Below are 17,367 nucleotides of genomic sequence, written 5' to 3'. Positions count from 1 at the left end.
ATTATCTAGAAAGACCTTTACACAGTGTATACCAGAATTGTAGCCTTCTATTCCTTTGCATTCAAAGACTTTATCACTCAATATCAGAAAACGTGGAGTGAAATCATTATAATGGTGAGTAGAAGTGGGAGAATCTATCATGCAAAATTTGTGCAGTACCAAAGAATCCTTACTCTGGAGAGAAAAGATCTGGGTTCAAGTATGGCAAATTATTCTTTAAGTTTTAGTATCCTTATTTCTAATATTGTCATATAATAACCATTTCAGTTGTTGCAAGAGTTAAAATAGGTGATATGTTAAAAAGCTGACTTATAAAATAAAGCATAATGTAAATGGGATACATTATATTATTTGAACTACATGACAGAAAAGTTCTGGGGCATCGATACATAAGGTAAAATAGGTATTGCTTATGTAAGGATTACTTCGATGATTGGATCAGAGCTTGCTCGTGCTGATTTACACTGGCTCATGAGAGTTGATTGTTAAATTTTCAGGGAGTATGTGAGCCAGTCGGTAGCATGTTGGTAGCTTTAAGTCAGCCATGGTGTAGGTATTCACACCATGGAAATGGACAAGGACTACAATCAGGTTTTGTTCCTTCCCTCACCCCATCTTGGTGGAATTAAGGAAATATAGCTGAGTTTAGACAACGCTGGGAGTGCTACACCATTATCAAATCTGCAGAGGACATGTTGGTCAATAAACATCACAGAAAATGCACAGGACATGGGATGTGCATCAGTGATGCTACTTACAGCTTCAAGAAAGAGAAAACATAGTGAAATGAGATTTAATATCTCACAATATAGGAATTCTTGAGTTAGGTGATTGCAGGTTGCTTCATTTCATAACTCAGCCATGTCAAGTGTGTGGGTCTGCTTATTTGTTTTCCTCTGGGAAGCACCCTCACAGTGGGGGCAACACATTGTGTTGGCCAGGTGCAGACATGAAATCCTCACGTGGCAAAGTCTAAGAGTAGAGAAGAAGATCAGGTAAGGGGAAGGGAAGTGGTGTCCCTGTTTCCCTCACTTTTCTCTTTTTATTCTGGAAAAAGATGTTCCCAGATACCACTTAACTGATTTCTTCTTACGTCTCCTTGTTCAGGAGTGGGTTCCACAACTACTCGTCAACCAGGCACCAGCAAAAGGGAACAGATTCACCATAGTCCAGTTGAGTCAATTCCCTGGAACTCTGGAGACAACTGTCTTTCTTGAACACAGCCCTATCTGATATCTGAACAAAATTGGAGTTCGACTGGGAAGAAAGAAGGAGGATGTGGCTATTGGGAGGCAATCAACAGTATCTGTCAGGTTGATTCTTAAAATGGCATCATGGCTCTGTGGAATTGATCCATCTCAAGTAATACTTCTTTAGGAGCTAGAAGTGCAAGAATATGGTGCAGACCCAAGAGCAGGTGTAGGGCCCTAGACAAATAGGCTGGGGTTCAGGACAGGGGCAGCAAGAATGGAACAGTAGCAGAGAGTAACTTAGATTCATTAAGCACTTACTCTGTGCCAAGCACCAAGCCAGGCACTCCATTTTTCAACATCCTATTTAACATTCAAAAAGGAAAAGAGTATTACCTCTGTTCTAAGAATCAGGCTCAGAGAGAAAATGGTTAAAAGTTAGTGAAGCTAGAAAATGAAACTCATGTTTTTGTTTTCTTTGTTTGTTTGTTTGTTTTCTTTTTAGCTCTGAGGATGGTCTGGCTCAAGGCCATATTGAAGAAAGCCATTTCGTGCTCCACCTTATGCCAGATACCCTTCTTTCCTCATTTCTCTCTCCCGCATCCTCCTCTCTCACCCACCCCGACACCACTGTTGGAAGGAACAGAGGAGGTGAGCAGTAAGAGCCAAAAGCCCCCAGATTTTCCAATATACTCCGGACCAAACCACTGTCTCAAAGTTCTGTACTGAGGGAATAATGAGAAAAGCAAAAAGCAGTCACACAAACAATGGTGACAGTACATTGTGGTCCTTTATTTAATGTCACTGACCTCATCAATTTGACCAATTTAAGGCGAACTGATGGCTGGATGCATCATTATCAAGGGCGAATACTCTGTATACTAGGATTAAAACTCAAATTGGTTTTGAAATTTAGAATGATTTTGATATTGGACATTTTCACGGTTAATGGCACTGAAAGACCTCACTGCATAAATGCTTTAACCTCAGAAATTTGGTAAGACGTCCGTGGAGATTACCTGTATGTCCTCATTGTTTTGAGCTGTCTGATGGAAAAAGTGGATGGATGATTGACCTTCGCTAGAGAGGACATTTCAGCGAGAAAAAAGTCATTAGACTCTTCATATAGCTTTCTCAACTAGGCAGCTGAGTTTATCAAAGATTATTACGTTTTCCTCTGAATCTTCAGGAGGCCACTGTATAAAGACACTTCTCTTTGGGAAACATTTCAAGAGGAGCTTATTTTTAGGAGGCTTTCCTGGGGAGCCAAGGCAGCCAGGGGTCAATTTGGGCAGGATATTTTCAGCCCATAGATGAGGTTGTTTATGGGTCCACGAACACATTCCCTCTGTTAAATAGAGTGAAACAAACTTACATCACTCCCCATAACATTTCTAACATATAATGTTTCTTTCTTTGACATACAAACTATTTTGATTTTGTAGGATGGCAAACATCCAGAGAGTTGCAAAATTCAGGCAGTTACTGGGATCCTTGAATCCCTGAATGTTTTAATGTTTGTTTTATTAAGATAGTTTGCAAATGGCCAGATAATTATCTAGGTTTTGTAGCTTTCATCATAAAAGCAATGCCATTTAGATGATGCTTCAACTTAGGCCTGCAAAAGTCGTGTCATATTTATAACTCTTTTTTGATTTTTTTTTTTTGCTGTAATGCTTTGTTTTCGGTAAAAGAGATCAGGAACTTGGTGATAATGGATCATGAAACAAAGAAACAGCCACAAACAAAGTAAAACTACCCAATGGTGCCTTTATCCTGGTTTCTCTTGACTCAAAACATCTTTAAAAGGGGCAAGTATTGCCCCGGGGAGACCATCCAACCAACAGCTTAAAACAACGGTGCTTTTAGAAGCTTTTGGTTGTGAGAATGAATTGAGGTGATTACTAGGATGCTTGTTTGGCCAGAGTCTTTGTTCCATTAGTAAAATGGCAGCAATGAAATACAGAAAAAAAAACCCAACAAATTTTAATAAAAGAAAAGCAACTCAAACAAAACACACTGCACTGGTTATAGTGGTCCTTAGGTTCTGGTAAACTAGAGCAATTGTCCCCAGTGCCCACGTGTGGGGTGTGTGTGTGGGGGGCACAGGCGTGTGTTGAGGAGGGGGAGGGGCCACACTGCAGCTGGGCATCTGGAGGAGAAAAATCTCTCCAGCTGTTGCCTAGCAAGAGTGGGGTCTAATTCATACATAATGCAGGCAGTCAATTATGCATGTCCATGCATATTATCTGACATATATGTCTCAGAGGGAACAAATAGCCATTTTCAACTCCAAGTCCTTCTAGGGAGGGCAGAATGAAAGGCCCTTTTGTCCTTTTGTGTACTTTGAAGGTGGGTCTGCAAGTAGGGCCTGGAGAGAAACCCTGGCTTATTGGGGAGCCCCTCTTTGAACAGTGTGGATGGGAAATGTTTTGAAGCATATGTTAATAAAGTATATATCTGATTATTAACTCACTTCCACAGGAAGCACAGATTTTCTGCTTAATTTCTCTTAAGATTTTATGCACAATACCATCAGAAAAATGTATCTTAAGCTTTTTCATCACCTACTCTTTCTATTCGGTCTCCTCCAGTCATCGTGATCAGGAAGAAATTAATTTTCTGCCTTGGTGAGGACATTTTTAGCTTCCAAGATGAACCAGACTTTAGTTCCTGCTCAGTCCTTTAACCCTTTTTCTTTTGGATCTTGCAAAAAAAATGTCTGTAATGATAAGAGTACCATTTTTGAGCTGCTTTCCCAGCTAAGCCTGCCTGCTGTCTTTCACTCAATTGCCAAATTGTATGCTGATATATTTCGGAGGTACCTAAAGAACATAAGAAAGCTGCACAGTAATGGAATTTATCTAGCTCATCAGCTATGAGTATATATGATGAATCTACATGGTGATGTTTATTAGAATTTCTGCCCCTCCGTCCTCTTTCTGGAATGTCACCCTCTCTTTGCTGCTTCTATCCACAGGGTATAGTAAAGACAAACACATTACATTGTAACTCTGAATCCAGGTCAGGGGTGATGGGTTCAGGGCTGGCTAATGAGGTGGGATTTCTTTTTCCTTGGGACAAAGAAAATAGACCAATCGTTCTATTCAAAGCTGTAAAGTTCCAGAGATGTTGGTTGTAATGTTTTCCACATGTGGCAAAGAGAAAGCGAATCCTAACAGTTTTGTTGCCCTTGGCTGAATTTTTTTCTCTGAGATCAAGTAATAGTCTTTTCTTAGGTTCCAAGAAACATCTCAGTATCCTCATTCATAATAAATTATCTTCTATGTTTAAGTTAGTTTGAACTGAGTCTCTGTCCCTTGCTGGGGGAAGAGTGCTGAGTAATAGAGCAACTATCTTTCAAGACAAAAACTTTGCTCCTGATGTGAGTCTGTGTTCCTCCCTGTGAACAGAGGCGGCACCTCACTTTGAAAAAGGCCAACAGAAGTTAGGGGCAAAGATTGTTTTAAATTCCTGTTTTGTCTTTTCCTAGCTCTGTACCCTTGAGTTAATCACTCTTTGATAATATTATCTTCCTTGCAGTATTGTGTTGAAGTTTAGAAACAGCACATGCACAGAAGCAGACTATGATAGGTATCCAAAGAATGGTAACTGTACTCTAAAAATAACTATTGCAATTACTTTAAAAGAACTCTCTCAAAAGTGTACAACTTCCAAGCAGACTCAGGGTTTATTCAGCTCACTTTTTCCTTCTTTGTTGCCCTCCCTCTTTTCTCCTTTCTTCCTTCTCTCTCTTTCCCTCTTCCTTTCAGTTTATTTCCTTTTTAGAGAGCCAGAGATGTGCAGAAAATCAGGTATTCACCTGCTTGGTTGCTAGGAAGTAGCCAGAAGATTAGTGTAGAATTCCTTGTGAACATATGCTCTTGCCAGAACAATTTTTGCAATTGTCTCAGATCCACTGCATCTTGGTTCAATATTTCCAGTATGACCCTCCGTCCTAGTTGGGATCCTCATGGATTCAGAGGCAGACATGTACATCAATGCTTAACTGGGGACTGCAGTGGGAACAACACCTGGGTGGGTGAGTGAGCAACAGGACAGGGCAGGGGGAGAGGCTGCCCTGTGACGCCCGTGCTACTGGGGCCCTAGTCTACCCCCCTGCACAGTTCTAGAGCTGTGGAGCAAGGTGCCTGTATCTTCATTCCTCACAGAAGCAAGGTGCCTGTGTCTTCATTCCTCACACCCAGGATGAATCTTGGTTGCAGGTTGCTGCCAGGAGATGATATAACCTGGGGTGAGGGCGTTCCCTTTAAAGGGCAATCTTAGAGAGGGACTCAACTATGAGCAGTCAGGAGCCAGCTCTCATAGCAACTGCAGAATGAGTCCCTGAGTTCCAAAGGGAGTAGTACCCTGCCCAGGCATCACAGAGTCCACCACTCCCATACAGGAGTATGTCTTTCAGCCCATCACTGTAATAACTGAATATTGAGCAAAGGGCTCTATGCAATGGAGGAGTCTATTGTGAAAACATTTTAAGAACATGTATTCAAAACATCGCTCTTTGGTCCCTGTTTTTCTGAGTATCTGCTGACTTCCGTGATTTGGGAAAGCTATTCTTCAGTCACAAGAAAAATATTTCATGTGGCAGAAAGTGATAGTAAGATGTTATCAATTATAGCCTCAGTTCTGCTGTCTACATGAGGGGCTATATTCCATGTATTTAGGCCCACCACTCATTTAGGGTGGTGCATTTTAGGTCCCTAGATGGGGGATCCTAGGAAATGTATTCAGTAATCTCTGTAATCCAATAGGGCACCCACACAAAAGACCTGCACTGTCAGCACAGACTGGGAAAGGACCTGAGGCACCAAAACGGATGAGGCCTGAAATTCAGGGCTTTTAAGTACTGGATGTGATGGGTTAGTGAGAAAGAGCTAAGCAGAGGAGAATTTAAAATTTTGCCTTACCTTATTTTATACAATATCTCATTCAAAATAAGATGACAGTATACTGGATCATCAAAATCAAGTTGGAAATAGTTCTCATTTGAGGACATCTGAATGATTTATTTCAGGCTTTGTTTGGGCCCCAACCCAGGGCATTTACCCATAAGGACTTCTCCTGTGGCATTTCCACACTCAGGAATTTGTTAGAGACTCAATTATTCTTTCATTTATTGGGATCCTATGAAACTAAAAGTCACTGGGTAATTCTCTTTCTGTTTTCATATATATATTGCTATCACTGTGGCTATCTAAATATCTAGTCAAATGACTAAGTTCAGAGTAGGATAAAACATTAAGTTGTTTGGCATTGTGCTTTCCAAAAAATGTATTAATAGGAAAATTATGCTTTTACAGTAATCATGTTGATTTATATATCATAGTAGATGTTTGTGAGTTCAGATGCCCAGAATTTTTTCTTTATCCTGGAAACTATTGGCCTTCTAATCCCATCCATATGGTTGTGTTAAGGAATACAAAGTTCCTACACATTTAGGCCCAGGCCCTGCCCCTGCCATGGCTGATTGCTCTAGCAGTGAGCATCTGACCAGTGCAGAATTTACAAACTGGATTCAGGGCAGAGAAGTCAGACTCTCATTGTCAGTAGGACCCTTGGGAGGTATGACTGGCTTTGGTCCTGTGATGTAGTGCATGCCATTGTGCAGAGAGAAGCAAAGAAGAGAAAAATAATGGATGGGGAAAAAGAGAGAGTGTATACAATGTATAAGTACCTATTTCCATTTTTTCCTAAAGTTTAAGTACATACCCAACTTTTGCAAAGTTTGACTGGACAGCTCTGATTTGATCAGTTCAAATACATCAGTTTCCTTCCATGAATATCTTTTGCTGCTAATGCAAATCACATTTGTATCATCTGTAATTAAATAACAATTACTATAAATAAACATGCATGTAATAGAACTAAAGCCCCTCTTTCTTTTAGACTGGTGTCATTAATTTCCTAGGGCAGCCACAAAAAATAACAGAAATTTCATGGCTTAAGACCAGAAATGTATTTTCCAACAGTTCTGGAGGTCAGAAGTCAAGTAATATCAAGTAATTGGCTGAGCCACCCTTTCTCCAAAGACTTAGAAGGAGAATGCTTCCTTGCCTCTTACTGCCGCCGGCTGCCGAAGGTGTTCCTTGGCTTCTGGCTGCATGTACATACCGACTTCTGCTCCCATCGTCAATATCTGTCTGAGTCTCTGTTGCTCTCAAATCTCCTCTGCCTCTCCTCCATAAGGACACTGGTCATGGGCTGAGAGGGTCCACATAAACCCAGGATCATCTCAGCTTGAGATCCTCCACTACTCCTACATCTGTAAAGGCCCTTTTCCCAAAGAAGGTCACATTTATAGGCACTAACTAGTGAAGTTATCTTTTGAGGAGTTACTATTCAGCCAACTATAACTGATTCTCAATAAAGGGTGATTTTTACCATCCAGAGTCATTCTCCTTGGAAATATTTTTGTCACTAATTGGGTGGGTGGTAGTAGTGACAGGTAGGGATGGAGGCCAGAGATGCTGCTACATCTCCTAAAATGCACAGAGCAGCCCCCTACAACAATGAATTGTCTGGTCCCTAATGTCACTAGCAGTTGAGAAACCCCAGTTTATGACTGTTGTGGTGATATACTCATCTGGCTGATGATGATGATGGACAATTAATCTAAGTGCTAATTAAATACTGAAAGTGACATCATAGGGCTGGCTGTCTACCAATGAGAGAAGTCACAACTACATAATTTAATAAATAACCAGTTACAATCAATATAACTACTTCATACATGTAAAGTTGTATAGTCCCCAAAGATCTCATGTTCTGATTTCTACAAGCTTAAAATGGAGATGAATATTTTAATCTTTGTGAAATCTGAAATGCATAAAATATATACATTTAATGTGTATATTCAATGTGATATTTGTTCTTTTTTGGCCTTAAAACTATTATTAAATTGATGATATTTCTTAACAATGTTATCTTAGAATCAAAGTCATAGTATGATAACATGTTTTTCTAATAAAAAGCACTGGCTTAAGTAGATAGAGAGTGTGCTTTAAAGTTTTGGGGTTTTTTCCCAGTACAACTTACAAGGCCTTATCCAAGATGTATGAATCAGAATCTCTGGACACAAGGCCTGGAAGCAGCATTTTGACATGTTTCCCAGGGGATTCATTCACCTTGAGGTGGTCCAGTAGGTGTCCATTCTCCAGAGGTGGAGATCACTGATATGAGGAAAATACTAGGTTTAGACACAGAGTTTTAGTCTTCCACTAGTTCTCTGACCTTGGGTAAGTTAAATTACCTCTTTGGACATCCATTTCTTTACTCAAATAGTGGTTCTCAAACTTCATTGTGCTTTAAGATCACCTTGACTGACACAAATACTATCTCAGATAATCCACGAGTCCATATATTAGCTAATAGATGAATAAATGAATTGGGGAAGATGGGACAGCTCTTCCTTGCAGTAGAATGCCAGCTACTGTATACAGAAGGAATGACAGGGTTAGAGAATCATCAGAAAATGCTAAAACTAGTGGTAAAATTGTGAAGAATAGAATATTTGTATACTTTCAAAGTATCTCCCATAAATCGTTTATTAATTACAAAGTGAAAAATAGTAACTCTACAACAGATAAACCTAGCAGACACCCCCTTAACTAAGTGACCAAAACTAATATCATCAACATTAGGACAAAGTGACATTCTGTGTCATCTGATATGATGTACCAAGAAGAATACAATGCTATTTTAGTGATATTCCTGCTCCAAATGCAAAGCCTATGCTTAATTTTGAGGAAACATTAGACAAACCCAACTTGAAGGGTATTCCAGAAAATAATGGCATGTACTCTTTAAAATATCAAGGTCAAACAACACAAACAAAGACTGAGGGACTCTTCCAGATTAAAGAAGAATAAAGACACATGACAACTACATACAATAAATGAGCCTGGATAGACAAGTGACAAAATTTGGATATATACTGTGGATTAAATAGTAGTAATATATTAATATTAAATTTTCTTATTTTGATAACTGGACTATAGCTTTGTAAATAAAAAGTCTTATTTTTAAAATTAATTTTTTGGAGTGACATTGGTTAAAAAAGTTATATAGGTTTTTAAATAATTTTTTTTTTATTTTTAGAGGGAGGGGAAGGGAGGAAGAAAGAGAGGGAGAGAAACATCAATGTGTGGTTGCCTCTCACAAATCCCTTACTGAGGACCTGGCCTGCAATCCAGGCATGTGCCCTGACTGGGAATCCAACTGGCCACCCTTCAGTTCTCAGATGGGCACCTAATCCACTGACCACACTTGCTGGGGCCAAAATTAGGTAGGTTTTAAATGTACATTTGTATGATACATTACCTGTAAGTTGCATTGTGTGCCCACCACTCCAAGACAAATCTTCTTTCACCACCATCTATTTGACCCCCTTTACCCTTTACTGCCCTCTCACTCCCTTGGCCCTCTGGTACCCGCCATAGTATTGTCTGTATCTATGAGTTTTTATTTGTTTGTCTTTCTTGTTTGTTCATTTGTTGCTTTCAGTTTTATATCCCACATATGAGTAAAATCAAATCATTTTTGAATTTTTCTGTCTGACTTATTTCACTTAGCATGATATTCTCAATATCCATCCATGTTATCACAAATGCTAGTATTTCATCTTTTCTTATGGCCAAGTAGTATTCCACTGTGTGTGTGTGTGTGTGTGTGTGTGTGTGTGTAATCTTTATCCAATCATCTATAGAAGGACACTTTGTTTGTTTCCATATCTTTGTATCATGAAAAACATTGCCACGAACATAGGGGTGCATATAACATTTAATAATAAATGTTATTGCAAATAACATTTTTCAAATGTTATTGCGAATAAATGTTTTCAAATTTTTCAGGTAGGTACTCAGAAGAGGGGTTGCTGGGTCATATGGTAACCCTACTTATAATTTTTTTGAGGAGACTCCATACTGATTTTCACAGTGACTATAACAATTGACATTCCTACCAGCGGTAAATGAAGGTTCCTTTTTATTTGCAGCCTTTCCTTGTTACTACTTGTCTTGTTGAAGAAATCGTCCTGTTCTTAAGAAATCCATACTGAAGTATTTAGGGATAAAGGAACATGATTTCCATAACCTACTCTCAAATTTTTTGAGAAAACAAATCAATTTATTTACCCATCTATCAGTCTTTCTCTCTATAATAATGAAGCAAATGATGTCAAAATGATGTAAAAATTAATTAATCTTGAAATAGGGAGAGTGTTATAATATCTTAGCCACTTTTATCAAAGTTTATACCAAATAAAATGTTAAATAATAATGTCATTCCTACTCTTTTCCCACTTTTTAGAGGTGAATGCTATGTACTGAAAAAATAAAATTAGTAAGAGAAGTAGTAAGAGTGATTAGTTTAATTGAAAGAGTTTTTCCCTGGTTAAAATTTTTTATTTATTTTTAAGCCTTCCTGGGAGAAAGTCAGCCTACTATCAGAAGTGAGTTTACGCACGTAAATTTACTTAAAACTAGTGTGACATGATTTTTTGATTATGCATTGCAGTGTATTTAATGTGTGGCCGAAGACAGATCTTCTTCAAGTGTGGCTCAAAGACTCCAAAAGGTTGGGCACCCCTGCTTAGAACAAGTTCTTTGAAAATGTACTAGAGTAGGGGTCTTATACCATAAAAGTAACCGAAGGCCCTTGTAAAATGCAGATTCTCATTCAGCTAGTGTGAGCAGGCCGGGGTTCTGCAATTCTAACAAGCCCTCGTGATACTGCTATTCTAAATACTACATTCTGAAAAGCTAGAGCAGGCGTCATCAGACCTGTGCCTGTTTGAGCCAAGCTCCGGGAACGCCCGGCCATGCCCATGTGTTTATATATCGTGCATAACAGAGTTGAGTAGTTGCAACAGAGACCAACAGCCCACGACAGCTATTATCTGGCCACTTTATAGAAAACGTTGAAGGATGATACAGTGATCAAAAGTTACAGACTCTGGAATCAGAATGTGTGAGTTTGCCTTCTGGCTTTTGTCACGTATATACTTTTTGCTGTGAGTGAGTCAGCTTCTTGAATCAGTTTCCTGTTTAGGAAGGGCATAATAATAATAATAATAATACACATTGCACAGAGCTGTTGGAGGTTTAAGCAAAACAATACTGGTTTAAAAAAAAACCCAAAAACTTAGCATGCAAATGTGAGTATGCCTAAGATATCTGGGAAGCGTGTTGAAAGTTTAAGTTCCTATGCTCTACTTCCTGAGATCTGATTCAGGAGGTCTGGGGTGGGCCTGGGAATCTGTTCAAAACACGCTTCCCGAAGGATTCTGAGGCAGGCAACTCATAAGGCCACACTTGGAGGAAGACATTTAGTCAGTTCTGGTGTTCACCATATGTTCATGCCCATTCCCCCATTTCCCCCTCCCCCTCCTTCCTCTCCTCATATCATTATCATCCTCAGGCAGGGCAAGCTCTGTCTTGCTGTCCTGTATCCTCCCTGACTCCAGTTGCTCCAAACCAACCATACACAATTTTGCTTTCCAACATGTCCGCATGACTCCAGCTTGAGACTTCTGTTCGTAACTTACCAGTAACTCTCTGGGATGGACCTTTCACTCAGGGCATGCTCAAAATTCCTCCTGAATGACTATGATTTCTCCCCCCTTGCAAAGTCGTTATTGCCCTTACTTGGCTCCGTCTTAAGATGATGCTCTGCAGTTTCCATCTGGCTGTGACCTAGACTCACCTCTTAAGTGGGGCTTGACCATCATTTAGTTGGAGGAACTGGAGAGCTATTGCGTGTGGGCAAGTAATTCCTAGTGCCATTGCCTGAGGACAATTAATGGAGCAGCTGAATATGTGATCCACAGGTGATTTGAGATGGTTATTGTCATTTCTCATATGACCTTTTCCTTTGAAAATACTCTGCCCTAGAAGTAGCAAGTGCAAAGTGTTTTGAAAGTCAGTGTTATTCATATCTCCCCTTACAATATATATTAACTGATATAACAGTAGACCCACGAACCTGCAAACATATAAAGAAAAAATCTCACTGATCTGAACAGATTTTGGTATTTCTGAAGAAAGTGAGCCATAAGGTGAATATTAAAGGTCTTAATGTCACAATTTCTTAAGAATGTTTTTTAGCTGTCAAGAATTTAGTGGTCTCTAGTAATTTTTCATTATGTACCAATAATTAGACTAGCAGTTAACAAAATCAGACACTGAATGTTTTGAAGTAGCCTCGAATTACCCTTTGACATCCCAATTACTGGAGAAATAAAAGGCATCATTTCTGAAGACATAGAGAGTGTTAGAGCTCATGTCTGAACTAATTGAAAGTCACATTTTAATATCTTTTTTTACAGTTCAGAATTTCTCTTTCACAGCTACCTTTGCCCCCCGATTAAACTATTCTCAGGATGTGTTTTTTTTCCCTCTTATACAAGCTATATCTGGTGGAACACTATGCTGATTTAAAGTCTGAGATATGTTGCAAATTCTTTCAGTTTTTTCTGTATAAGGTAAAATAAAAATAAAGCATATTTATCTCATCTTATTTCCAGTCATAGAGATTGTCATTGCTTCAGTTAAGAAGTTGAGACCCTGACTATACATGCAAAGTATTTGTTCTGAAATTTACTTAATCAAGAAAGACACAGTTGCATTTGGTTATAATGTTTATGTCTTACTATTTCTTTTTAGCACAAGATGCAGTAATTTAACTTTCCTTTTTACTTTTAGCTGCATATTGAATTATAAATTCTTTTCCTCATTTTTCCCTATACCTATCTCCCTCCTGCCTCATTCTATAAGTCAAGGACATATCAGTGTGTCAAAGAGAACGTATAAAGATGCAAAGTTGAAAGAAGAGAGAGTATCATGTTAAGGATGAGGAGAGCCTGAGGAAGCAATTAACCTTGTATTTGCACATTGTTTTTTTTAATCACAAAAATTCAAATATGAATAAAATTTTAAAAATAGTATTCTTTTGAATCTGAAAGAAAAACTTAATATCACAGCAAAATGCTACTATTTATTACTTTTTGCCAAGTGTGTGCTAAACAATTCATTCACCTGCTCATTCATTCACTTTTTCAATAATAATTTTTAAAATGCTTTTTGATCCTCTACCAAGAGTCCAGGGAATAAAGTTCCTCCTCCCATGAGAGAAGACATTCTATCTTGGAAGAGAAATACTAAGCATAAAAATAAATATATAATATGTTAAGTGCGATACAAAAGGGATGAAGTGAGAGGAGGGTGAGAGTGGCACCTTAGATACTCTATTCAACAAAAGCTGTTTAATAAGCTGGAATTTGAAATGGACCTGAAGTCAGTACAGAAGTGAGCCCTGAGAACTTCTAAAGGAAAGAGTGTTTGGGGCAGAGGACTATAGATATTCAGTGGAAAGTATGACAGAGTGGCTGAAGTGCAGTGAGTGAATGCTAAGAAATGCATCAAGGAAGGAGGTGGGAGAAAAATCATACAAAGCCTGAAAGTCATGACAAGGACTTTGGAATAAACAAAAGAGATAGAAAACTGTTGAGACTTTGAGCAAAATATGAACATGATTTGAATTAAGTTTTAAAAGGATCATTAGGTTGCTATGTTCAGAAAAAAACTGTGAGAACACAAAGGCTAAAATGGGAAAACTAATTAGACAATGTTTGCAATTAATGTCTAGGTTGTGAGTGATGCACATAGCCTAGCTATTTACCATACCCATTTTTTTTCCTCCTAGGTACACAGCTAGACCATATTTCCCAGCCTCTATTGTGTTTAGGTATGACTATCTAACTGACTTCGGACTAAGGGTATGTGAGTAGAAGTAATATAAGCCACCCCCAGACCTGGTCCACCAGGTCTCCCAAGTGCCACCCATGTTCTTTCTCTTCAGCAGTTTTGTTGAAGGTGCAGAGCCACAAGAATGAAAGACGTTAGATCCCAGAATCCCTGCTTAGATGATAGCTGTCTATTGGTCAAGAGTGTAAAACAAAATTTTTTTAGTGTTAACTCACTGAGATATTCTGACGCAGCATTTACTATTACCTAAACTAAGAAGTGACAGTTAATTTTCCTTGGACCAAAGTGCTAGAAGTGGAGGTGACAAGGAATGGTCAATTTCTACGTATATTTAGCAGAGTAACTTGATTTCTTGAGGATCTGGATATGGTATGAAAGTAAGAGTGGGGCCAAGGGTGATTTGAATGATTTTGCCTTGGCCAGCTGGAGAAAGGAACTGCCATTTGTTGAGATGGAAAGATTGGAGGAGGAAGAGCTCTGTAGGGTGGAAAATCCAGAGTATACTTTTGGACATGTTAAGACTGAGATGTCTGATTTATCTTCCATAACTACCTTGTCATATACACACTGTTATCTTTATTTTTTTAGCATGAGAAATAGAGGTTTGGTGAGGCAAATGACGCTCAAGGAGATGTGTTAGGACAGGACTTTGAATCCATCCAGTTCTCTGTGACTCAGCCCTTGAGGTGACTCAGCACTTGAGATGACTCCAGGCCACTCTAGAAACTGTCCTTTTCTGGAATGTATCAGGAGGGCAAACATCCCAAAATACTGTAAATACATTGACCAAGTAAAAAGACACCCCAGTGAGACAGTACTCTCTAATTTAGCTAATTTAAAGAAGAACAAAAGGGAAAGGGAGAGAAAAGAAAGAGGAGGGAGGGAAGTAAAATGATATAAAAATTACTCTATTTTAGAAAAGAAAAATGGATGTGCATTTTTCTTTTGCCTTATCTGCTATGAACTTTTCCTTCTTATTCTGAAAGGGGCACCCATTTGCCTTGAGGAGAATTAGGATTGTTTCCCAAGACCAAGTTGGAGTAAATGCTCTGTCTTTAAGATGCAGAGTAGAGCACTGCATTTTAGCATCCTCTTGGCAAGACAGTTTTGAAAGCAGGACTTTGCAATGAGCAAAGGATCTATTTCTAAACTCTCTTAGCTACCACCGAGATTAAAAGGTAGGCCTAGCTACAAGATACCGGACTTTCTTCTACAGCATAGTGAGGACGGCTCTTCCACCATTTACACTGTCAGGCTTAGCATCCTTAAGAAGAAGGATACTATGATGTAAGGCAAGTCAATACCACAGATTGAAGGAGGAGAAAGGCTATTCCTTCTCATCCAATGCTCCATGGGAAAAGATTAAAAATAGGAAGTAAAGAAATCTGATGTTTGTACCTAAGTTCCGGTATCAGTTTATTCTTCTTAGACTACAATCTTGACCAAGAATGAACACATTAAGTTCATTTTGATGTGTAAGGCCTTCTTTACACTATTTATACTTTGTGGACTAACCCGAGGGAGGCTGGTTGCAGTTTTTCAGAGTTCAGCTTTTGGCATGAGGTCATATCCATCATAATGTGGGAGCAATAATATCATTGTGATAGAAGGATGCAACTCAATAGATGAGCTTGAAAAAGTTCCCCTGCTTGGTGGTAGACTAAGAAGTTATAAAGGGGCATTAAATGTCCCCACATATCCTGATGAGGTGCTAAAAACCTGGTGAATCAGCTGAGTCCTGCACTTGGGACAAAGAGGTTACAGAAATGCAGGGACTTTGCTTCTGGATACTGCAAATACAGAACTTAGACAGGCATTCTAAATTATAAACCTGGAGGAACCAGGCATATCTCAGCTGATGATGGTCCAGAAACTATACCGATGAGCAATTTCATTCAGGAACCAGTGAAGACCTTCTGCCCATCTGTGGACTAGAGGCCCCCCACTGAAGTCTAAAGTGAGCTGTCCCTCCTCTATGCATAGATAGATATCCTGAGGATGAGCAAGGAGAAGAAAAGGGAAATCTGAAACACTGACAAATTTTCTGAAATACAGTGAGGAATTCAAAAGAAATTATTTAAATGAAAACATATTGGGACACCATTATTTGGTACATCTAAAATTTGATGCCTTGCTCTGGCCAGATAACTCAGTTGGTTGCAGCATTGTCCCATACACTAAAAGGTAGACGATTCAATTTCTGGGCAGGGCACATAACTAGGTAGCCAGTCCTATCCCTAGTCGGGGTGTGTATGGCAAGCAAGCCAATTGTTTGTCTCTCACATGGATGACTTCCCTCCCCCACCACTTCTCTCTCTCTCAAATCAATAAACATATCCTCAGATGAGGTTAAAAAAAATTGGCTTCTTATCTCCCAATGAAGTTAAGTTTCAGGAAGAAGATCTGAACAGTTATAAAAAAGCAAAAAAAAAATTTTTAAGTTTTTTTTGCCTATTTAATTCTTTATACATGGTAAATTTACAGCTCATTCCACTGTTGAGTTTTTATTTAAATGGTACTCTTTTTCTGCCTGTATAGACAAGTGTGTAAATGGATATAATTCTTTGCCTTTGTCCACTGTCCAGGAAATTTGAATCAATTTTCTTGATTGGGTTTTGGGGTTTTATTGTTATTCTGCTTATTTTAACATGGAGTGTCAGGGAATTAAGAAACCCCTGGGCAAATATGGTACAATGATTTCATATTTGTATGTTTTGTGAAATGATCACCACAATAAGTCTAGTGAACATTTGTCACCACATAGTTACAAATTTTATTGGTTGATAAGAACTTTTAAAAGTTATTCTCCTAGCAACTTTCAAATGTATATTGCAGTATTATTAACTATACTCACCATGAGGTATACTACATTCTCAGGACTTATTTTATAACTGGAAGTTTGTATCTTTTGATCACTTTTACCCATTTTGCCTACCCTCCACCTCTGCCATTTCCCCCCTTTTTCCATACAGCATGAAGACAGCATCCAGGTAGCAACCACTAACCCTGGAGGCATTGCAGGGCCCCACACTCACTAGACAGTGGCTCACAGTTGATGGTCCTTACTGTATGGGAGGAGAACCCAGGGTTTAGATGGGCTGACTCTGTTGCATTATAATTCATTTTGGGGTATTTAGCCACTCTGCATCTTTCTTTGTTTAAGAAAACTCATCATCTTGTTTTGTTTTGTTTTGTTTTGTTTTGTTTTAACCAGGCAAATTATAGCAGCTGATTTTTATTGAAAACTGGCTGCTTGCTAAGTTCTTTAGGTGGGTTTTCCAATTTACTTCTCACTTAACCCCACTAAGTAGGTACTATTTAGCTCCATTTTACCGATGAGGAAATTGAGACATGGATGGCTGGTTACCTTAGCCAAGATTTCAAACCTGTAGAAC

The sequence above is a fragment of the Phyllostomus discolor genome, chromosome 2, assembly GCF_004126475.2.
Source record: "Phyllostomus discolor isolate MPI-MPIP mPhyDis1 chromosome 2, mPhyDis1.pri.v3, whole genome shotgun sequence".
Lineage (NCBI taxonomy): Eukaryota > Metazoa > Chordata > Mammalia > Chiroptera > Phyllostomidae > Phyllostomus > Phyllostomus discolor.
The sequence above is the reverse complement of the archived record's forward strand: the minus strand, read 5'-3'. Positions refer to the sequence as shown.